The sequence below is a fragment of the Columba livia genome, chromosome 1, assembly GCF_036013475.1.
Source record: "Columba livia isolate bColLiv1 breed racing homer chromosome 1, bColLiv1.pat.W.v2, whole genome shotgun sequence".
NCBI lineage: Eukaryota > Metazoa > Chordata > Aves > Columbiformes > Columbidae > Columba > Columba livia.
Window position 1 is genome coordinate 12401239 of NC_088602.1, and position 9202 is coordinate 12410440.

The window sequence follows — 9202 nt, forward strand, 5'->3', positions numbered from 1 at the left end:
GTGCTGTGCTTGAGACAGAGTTTGAAGCTGCTGGTTTTGTGTTGAGATTTATTTGAAAATAAAAAAAGATCCTTGCAGATTTCAGCAAATGAGAGTCTTTAATGTGATGTCTACACAAGAATAGCACACAGCTATCAAGTTCATTTTAACATGTCAAGCCCACTGAATTTATATCCAAACTATACAACCTGCTGTGTGTAGAAGCCTGTCTAGATGGTACGTGATTTTATAGTGAGGATAATGGTTTTGTCCTGATGTGTACTGTAGTGTAAATACAGATAAGCAGTGGTATTCACACTGAGAAGGAGGAAGTGGAAAGCAGTGTAGGGGAAAGGGACCTGGGGGTCCTGGTGGACAGCAGGATGGCCATGAGCCAGCACTGTGCCCTTGTGGCCAGGAAGGCCAACGGTACCTGGGGTGGATTAGAAGAGGGGTGGTTAGTAGGTCAGAGAGGTTCTCCTCCCTCTCTACTTTGCCCTGGTGAGACCACACCTGGAATATTGTGTCCAGTTCTGGGCCCCTCAGTTCCAGAAGGACAGGGAACTGCTGGAGAGAGTCCAGCGCAGGGCAACAAAAGATGATGAAGGGAGTGGAGCATCTCCTGTGTGAGGAAAGGCTGAGGGAGCTGGGGCTCTTTAGCTTGGAGAAGAGGAGACTGAGGGGTGACCTTATTAATGTTTACAAATATATAAAGGGTGAGTGTCACAAGGAGCCAGGCTCTTCTTGGTGACAACCAATGATAGGTCAAGGGGTAGTGGGCATTAACTGGAACACAGGAGGTTCCACTTAAATATGATAAGAAACTTCTTCTCAGTGAGGGTGACAGACACTGGAACAGGCTGCCCAGGGGGGTTGTGGAGTCTCCTTCTCTGGAGACATTCAGAACCCGCCTGGACACCTTCCTGTGTAACCTCATCTGGGTGTTCCTGCTCTGGCAGGGGGATTGGACTAGATGATCTTTTGAGGTCCCTTCCAATCCCTGACATTCTGTGATTCTGTGGGATATGTAACTATGTTATACTCTATTGACCTTTCTAACTACATCAAAGCAATTAGCTCTGAAGACCTTTAAACTCCTTTTATCTCTATAAATGTATTATGTCCATTGTCTTAGTTGCATATTTGATTAATTCGCTTTACATTATTGGGAATTACTGGTGGTGTTGACACAGGACACTACTCTATTTTTCTAGCATAAATTGTGAGGTGCTCATAGATCCAATGAGGGGAATTTGGGAAGCAGATAGATTTCCATGTTTCTAGGTTCCACTTTGAATAAGAAAAAAACAACCCCTCACCATTACATGTTCAAGCTAGAGATTGGCAGAATGAGGAGAACGCAGAAATCTTGTAAACCTGTGGAAGCTAAAACCTGGTGGCATTTCAAGTAATCCAAAGTTTGGGTAGTATAGTGAAATATATTCCTTATAGAAGTATGGTTTCCAGAACTGATTTTTATGTAAACTCAGCATTATTAATTGCTGTTTCTGCTCAGAACCTGAGCACCAGCTATTTTTCATATTTATGTAGTGTTATGCAGGACACCAGCAATCTGTCCCTGAGTGCTGGCCCAACAACTTCACAGCCTGAAGTCAAGCTCTTGAAATCAAGCTGAAGTGAGCTCATCATTTCTACATAGACACCAGATGTGTTAAAGCACAAGCCCATGTAAGCAAGCCGTTTGAGAAAGAAAAGCCATAAAACACCATTCTGACTTCTGCTGCAGAATAGTTACTGAATCCTCTGAAGAGCTGAACCAGCTCCCTTTGCTGTGTTATAGAGATTTGGACTTTATCCATAAATACAAGAGTTTTTATCAAAACACAGCTCTTCTCTGTGTTCCTTGCAATGATGCTGTGACAAACATGGGGCTGATAAGCAGTGTGTGAAGAACTGCATATGTGCCTTTCTTGATGCTTTCCTTCTGCTTGAAAAACTGTACTTCAGCTGCACACATATTCTGCAAAGAATGTCTATGATAGGAACTCTGCAGCTCTGCATCTTGAGCTGCTGCATCTCAAACTTAGGATGGTCAGACCAGTAGATATGTGTAGACAAGTAACAGCACTAAATAGCTGTATCCCTTCTAAAATATTCTTTCCCATTGCACAGAAAGATCCCTTTGCAACATCCATGTATATCTGTCCAGGTCACTTTCAGCAATCCTGAAACAAACGTCAGAATTTTCAGGTCTTCTCTGATCTTGGAATTATTTTCCATTCAGCAATGAGTTGTCGGTAATAGACACAAATGCGCCAGTAGTTATAGCCATTCTTGGTCTTCTAAGGCTTGGTTTGTTCATCATTTAATATTCAATATCTTCATCTATTTCAATGCATTGCTGGCCATAAATGTGGGGACCACTTCTAAGCAGAGAGGAAAAAGTGTAAATATTCCTAGACAAGGAGCACATGTATAAATACTGTCTAGATACAGCAGGACAAGATAGAAACAGCACATGTTTTATTATTAATATAATCCAATAATTCTTCCAAAGCATGTTTTTGGATGCTTTTCTGGAAGAAAATTAGTTGGAAGTTCCAATGGCATTTGCGTAAGTGAATGACATTTGCTTAAATGAATGTTTGCATTTATTTAAAGATAAAGAAAATGTTGTGGTTACTATTTGCTTGTATTAATGTTCAATTATGGCTGGGACAGTTGGGTTTAATCCCTGGAGGATGAAGACATAACCAAATAACAAATAGAGCAATAAATAAGCCTGTTTGTTCTTAGCTGCTACGGCTGCTTGGTAGCATTCTACTCCTTGAGGGGTTCACGGCTAAGGAGTTGTTCTAATGAAATACTGTAATGGTTCCCATTATAGCAGTTAAACTGTACAAATTAGAGCAAAATGGCAAATGTCTCATGTGGAGGAAAACAGCTGCTAACAGTATTGCTCTGTGGTACCATTCAGTGACAGCAGTAAGGGGATTGATAAGGGCCTGATCCTGTCGTCAGTCAGCCTGTGTGATTGCCATGGTATCATAAGTGTCACGGGAGGCTTATCCTGAAGTGCTAATGTGATGCAGGTGGTGAACCCTAGCAAAACTCTTCCCAAGTCAATATAAGATGTTCCTTTTTTTCCCCAGTTCTTGCTTTCTTCGGGTTTTTTTTACAAACGAGAGGACAGAGATCTCAGCAGGACGTTAGGGCTGCCTGCAGCCATGGGGCGGACTTCTCATTTAATGCCATTTGCAAACTCATTGAGTTCAGTTGTAAACTAGCACGGTTTCTTCTCCTGCTGATTCCTCCTGCAGGCTGGCCCCACTCTCCTAAACTGGATGAGTCAGAGAAATTGAAAACCAACATCTGAGACTATATTTCATTGAATGCAGAGCACAGGCACAACAGCATTGCCACTCCGGAAACACAAAACTCCTGAAACAGCAGGCACGTATGTAACACTCGGCAACACCCCCCAGGCAATTCACAGGCGATTGAAAGGCTGAGTCCCACAACACTCTCTTGAGATATTTTGGTAGGGGTTTTTTACACATAAAGAATGTCAAACCTTGGCAGGTTGTGTGGCTTGCTCCAGCTCGTACAGCAGTGTCTCATTAAGCTGTTGGGAAAGGAGGAAGAAAAAAATTGGGTTGTGATTACTAGACAACACATTTTAGGGTAAAGCATTCTCTTCTTATAAACAAATGCTTTACAAAACTTTAGCTACCAAGAAAATCTTACTCTGTGTGGGAGAGCATGGAAGCCGTGCAAAACAATTTAAGGATCTTCAGCTAAAGGAATCTAAGAGAATCCTCAGCTTTTCTGAGGATCTGATCCCTTGAATCAAATAAATAAATGAAAGGAACTGATCCCTTAAATCAATTAAATCAGTGGAAATAGATTAAAAAAACATTATCCCCAGTAACATAACAACATGTCTTCAATTTCACACTCAAGTGTGCTGAAAAAAATGCCTGTTTTGTCATTAAGAAAAAGTGGGGGGTTTTAAACAACAAAAAAAATGTCAAAGAATCTACTTTAAATTCAAAATTTATCTTCCACAAATGTGAAGACAGTGCATCTAACATGCAGCATGGAAACAATTTTTCCTGCCTCTTTTCCAGAGATGATTTTTTCTGTTTTCATTTCAGTAACTGCACAATTTTTTCTCAGATACTCGTAGCAATGTTCGGATTTCTGTTCGTACCTTTCACATGCACAGGTGCACGGAGCAAGAATTTATACAGACTACTGCCTGTCTCCAAATTCTTCCTGCAAAGTGCTTCTGAGTGGCTCATGTTTGGAATACCAATACTATTAATCTAGTATCTATGGCTAGCAAGAAAGGCAAATTCATCTCATCACTGAGCATTCATGTAGCACCTGTCTCCCATCTAATCTTTAAACAGAAGCTTAGTTTATCCTGAATTCGTTCCTTTTGTGTTGTCACTCGAACAGGTCATTAAACAGAAAAACAGAGTGATTTTCTACAGAAAGCTTTGACTTCTCAAATATACAACATCTCAGCACATATATTCCCTCCTCACTTTGCTTAGCTCTTCTGGGGTTGTGTTTACTCCATGTGGTCTTCTGCTCCCTGAGGGCTCCCTGGCTGATCTTCATGCAACAGCACAAAGAGAGGAGGGAGAGGATGCAGGAATGTCTTGTGGATGGATGGGGCTTGATGCAGCAGGCACAGCAATCCGTGCAGCAGAGAATTCGTTCCACTGAATGCTTTCCCAGTGGAAACCCTTTCACTGGGAGATGTTTAGCCTTTTAATTATTAGGGTCAGTTATTTCTGTGATTTCAGTTGATTTACAATTTTCATGTCCTCAAATTCAAAGTCATCTTCACTACAAATAATTGTCCTAGGTTGACAATGGAAAGGCAACTGAGGGATGGGGCTTTGAGCAACCTGATCTAGTGAAAGATGTCCCTGCCCATGGCAGGGGAATTGGACTAGATGATCTTAGAAGATCCCTTTCAAGCCAAACCATTCTGTGATTTAAGTCATGTTATACCTTCTAGTTCAAAATAGGTTTTTCCATCAGTTGTCTTTAAAATTTCAGGTTGCAGACAGTATGTCTTGTGAGATGTTTTGTATGGTACACAGGATTTGTGTGTGTGTTTTTGCACAAGTGTGCACCTGGTTCCATCCTGATCTCTCCCATCTAAGGCCATCTCAGATGTCTCCAGTATCTCTCCACTGTGATGGAAGAGGTAGTTCCCATGCTGCCTTTCTCCACATAGCTCATCCCAGGAGGGAGCCCTTTCTGCCTGCTATGAAGAAAATAACTTCTTCAGAAACTACAAGTGTGGTAAATCTGACACAGGAAAGTCTTTCTGGATAAATATTTCCCCAGTGGGTCTACCTCACACTTCCTAGAGATGGAAGATAAAATGTCCAGTTCTAGTCTCAACAGTGGGAACCATCATTCCAAATTAAATGGGCAAAATAGATGCTGGCTTTATGACAGAGGATGTTATTTCATGCTCAGTGAACTGGTTTTCCATTAACACAAGATCTGCTGTAGAAAGGTCATGATAACCCAGGCTCTTGTCTCTGCACTGTGACTTAACCTGGAGTTGAAGGGGGGACAGGGGCCAAGTCCGAGAGAACTGAAGACAGAAGGGTCAAGATGTGCTGTGCTATTCAGTCCTTGGTCTTATGTTTGAAAACTCCTTGTATGTTAGAAGCAGTCCAAATATTCCTTAAAAGTTAGGTAGGAGCCTATTTGGACAGAAATTATTTTTAAAATACAATCTTCTAGGTTCACGTGGAATGGGAAGAAAGTACTGATATAGCTTATGTGTTTTTGTTCTGTTTGATTCTTCCCTCTTTTCTGGAAAGTAATAAATTTCTTACAGCACTGGCCACATAATGTTTTGTCTCTCTGTGCCCAGGAAAAATTCAGTTTGCACCAACTGTATTTGAATTTCTGTTTATTTGCACAAAAAGTTTTCCCTCATGATCAGCCATATTATTTTGCTGCACAGGCCTAAACCCAAAACAATTTCAATAGAGTTCCCCAGGGGACAGAGGAATAGAGCGTTAGGATCACTAATTGTGTGTCTAAATATAACTCATAGTAGCCTAACAGGCTGTAAAGAATTCAAAGATCTATAAGGAAAAGCTGGACAAAAATAAAATCTTATTGACAAATGCCAGCACATGGCCAATACAGATGAATGGTGGAAATCTGCCAAAAATGGCAATGTCATTTTCTTCCCAGCTGTTCTTGGGGGCAATGTTCAAAGTATTTCTCTAATTGACCTCCTTCATAATAAATAAATAAATAAAATAAATAAATAAATAAATCTTTTCATGCCAACTATTTGTTGACTGTATTTAGAATGGGATATAAAGAAATTATACTGGCATATGTTAGCCAGTAGGGTTTAATTAATGCATCTCATAAGTCTGATGCCCAGAAGGCATCACTCCTTTCATGTGGTGTGAGTGGGCAGATCCAAAGCCAAGAGGAAAGCCCAAGTGCGGATGATGAATTTTGGATTTGTCAGAGAAGGGCTGCTGGATGCCTCCTGGAGTTAATTTGTAGGGTTAGCACATGCTCCTTGCCAGCACATACTACATGGCCCACAGCCTTGTGTAGTAAAGCCTTGTGTTAAGATCAAAGTTAAAATAACCAGGCAAGGAATTTTTGTGAATCTGTCTTTCACCTTCTACAAAGGACAAGGGAGGCACTGCATTGTATGTCATATATGCACATGAACATGGGAATCATCCATCCTCATCCTTCTCACTATAGTCCAAGCAACCTACCCAAGCCAATGATTTGATTACCTGCCAAGGAGCAGATAGCCTTGTGAGGTAGGGACGTGTGTTGTGGGTTGTACTGGTCCTTTCCAAGCAAACAAAGAATCCTGGTGGTCAGATCTGTCATTTCAAGGGTTTTGCAGGAGAAGTTCAGTGACATCTGAGGAGTGGTTTCAGGCAGCAAAAATGAATAGCTGCTCTCTCCCTTCCAGAGATTCTTTCTTACCCTTAAATATTCTTTTTTCTCCTTATCCTCACTTCAGAAGAGTACAAGACAGATGTAATAGGGTGACCTTTCTCCAGAGGTGAGTTACAGTAACTGAAATAATACTGACAACCAGGTGAAGTTGCTTAAGCCCTTTCTTTGGAGTCTAATGATTCAGTCTCCAAAACAGTGTCATGAGAGGTGCCTGAGCCCGTGCTGAAGGAGCCAACTGAGGTATCAAATGCTGTTTAACAGCCCTGTTTGGGCATGCAGCTGTCAAAGAAAGTGGAGCAGACAAAGGACAGCAACCAGCACGCCTTGTAAACTGTCCATGGGGTGTCTCTATGCACGAGTTAAATTCATTGTTGAGGGGTTTTATTTTTTATGTATATACTAGTGTGCTACCATGTGAGAAGCTGTGGGGGTATATATCCCCTTTCTGAAGGAGTAATTTAGGAGCTGTAGGATGAGGATGCCTGATGCGTGGTGCTGGATGTGGTCATCTCTGATGTAAGGAGAGGCAGGATGGTCAGAAGCACAGGCAAGAAAGGCCAGTCTGGTGTCCCCAGCACTTCTGGGGTAGAAAAGCTGTCAGTATCCCCTATGCACCTACTGGCCATGTCCAGCCCCTGGCTCTAGCCCAGAGGACCTGGGACCCCCTGTGATGACAGAGAGGCACCCCAGGTCAAGGGAATGACCAGAGACATTGGTGGATTATCCTGCTTCTTCTGCCAGCTCCCTGACTTGTGTGCAATGGCACCAGCTGATGTCACGTTGGCTGTGTCTCGGATGGAGGTCTGTGAGGGCGCCACCTACCTCTCATGCTGCTCCTCTGCAGGTGAAAGAAAGGAACATCAGAAGCCATAAGGCAGATCCTGGGTGTCCATGCCATTCTGCCCCCCCAAGTTTGTGACACCAGTAGCCTGGGGAGATGGGTGAGAAAACCAGGATTATCACAGTCAACATTGTCATCAATTCCCAGCCTCTCTGTTAAGGGAGTTCAATTCTGCCCCTCTGCTCCGCTCTGGTGAGACCCCACCTGGAGTCCTGTGTCCAGCTCTGGAGCCCTCAGTGCAGGAAAGACATGGACCTGTTGGAGAGGGGCCAGAGGAGCCACAGAAATGATCAGAGGCTGGAACAGCTCTGCTGGGAGGACAGGCTGAGAGAGCTGGGGTTGTTCAGCCTGGAGAAGAGAAGGCTCCAGGGAGACGTTATTGCAGCCTTTCAGTACTTGAAAGGGGACTGTAATAAAGATGGGACAGACTTTTAGCAGGGCCTGTTGCAAAAGGACAAGAGGTAACAGTTTTAAACTAAATGAGGGGAGATTCAGGGTAGACATGAGGAAGAAATTTTTTACAATGAAGGTGGTAAAATACTGGCCCAGGTTGCCCAGAGAGGTGGTGGATGCCCCAACCCTGGAGACATCCCAGGCCAGGCTGGACGGGGCTCTGAGCAACCTGATCTGGGTGAAAATGTCCTGCTCGTGGCAGGGGTCTGGACTAGACAAGCTTTGAACATCCCTTCCAACCCAAACTATTCTATGACTCTTTGAATTTCTCATGGTAGAACTGAAGTCTTGTCAGCAGAAGTCCCTTCACTCATCAACATTGACATCAGTTCTTTTGTCCAGATCCTCTGAAAGTCATAATTTCTTTTACCATGTAGCCTCCTACACCACAGATGATTACCAACAGTCACATCAGCCTGCTGATCTGGAGCTGTGAGATGTCAGGTAGTCATTCAATCACCCCGTTCACAGTGGTGTTGCTTTCCACAGTCCCTTTCACTGGTGGCTCACAGTCCTCTCTTCATCATCATCATGGTGCCAGAGACCTCACAATAGTGCTGCAAATATTTCTGTAAGCAGATATATTATCTTCAAATTTATGTAATGAGCTAGAAAGAGATGCAAGAGATCATCATGAGCAAAAGATGGATTATGCTGAAGAAAAGCATCAATATGGCTGGTCAGCTTTAGAAAGACAAAAATTGGATTTGTTTGAACAAAGTAAGAATAGTCCAGCCTTACCTAATTTTAACCATGACACACATACACCAAAAAACCACAAAAATATCTAACATTCCTAAAATAGTTAGTATTTATATCATTATTTACCATATTATGTTGAAAACTCATCTATGACAGCAAAGAGCATAAATAACATATTCCTTCAGTAGTAAACACTAATAGTCTATTCTTATCAGATATTCAAAAATTCTCAGGGGACAGCAAATTTAACTTTGAATCAGAGACTGATGGGTTATTTCAGAC

General features: G+C 42.3%; 1 long non-coding RNA gene across 1 annotated transcript; it reads right to left on the reverse strand.

Moving 5' to 3' along the window:
• On the reverse strand, positions 1-8960 carry LOC135575997 (uncharacterized). Its single transcript, XR_010467515.1, has 3 exons — positions 7747-8960; positions 3515-3565; positions 1-2366 (listed from the first exon to the last, which is right to left on the reverse strand). It is a non-coding gene; the product is annotated as an uncharacterized LOC135575997 (long non-coding RNA).
• Positions 8961-9202: the final 242 nt, after the last annotated feature.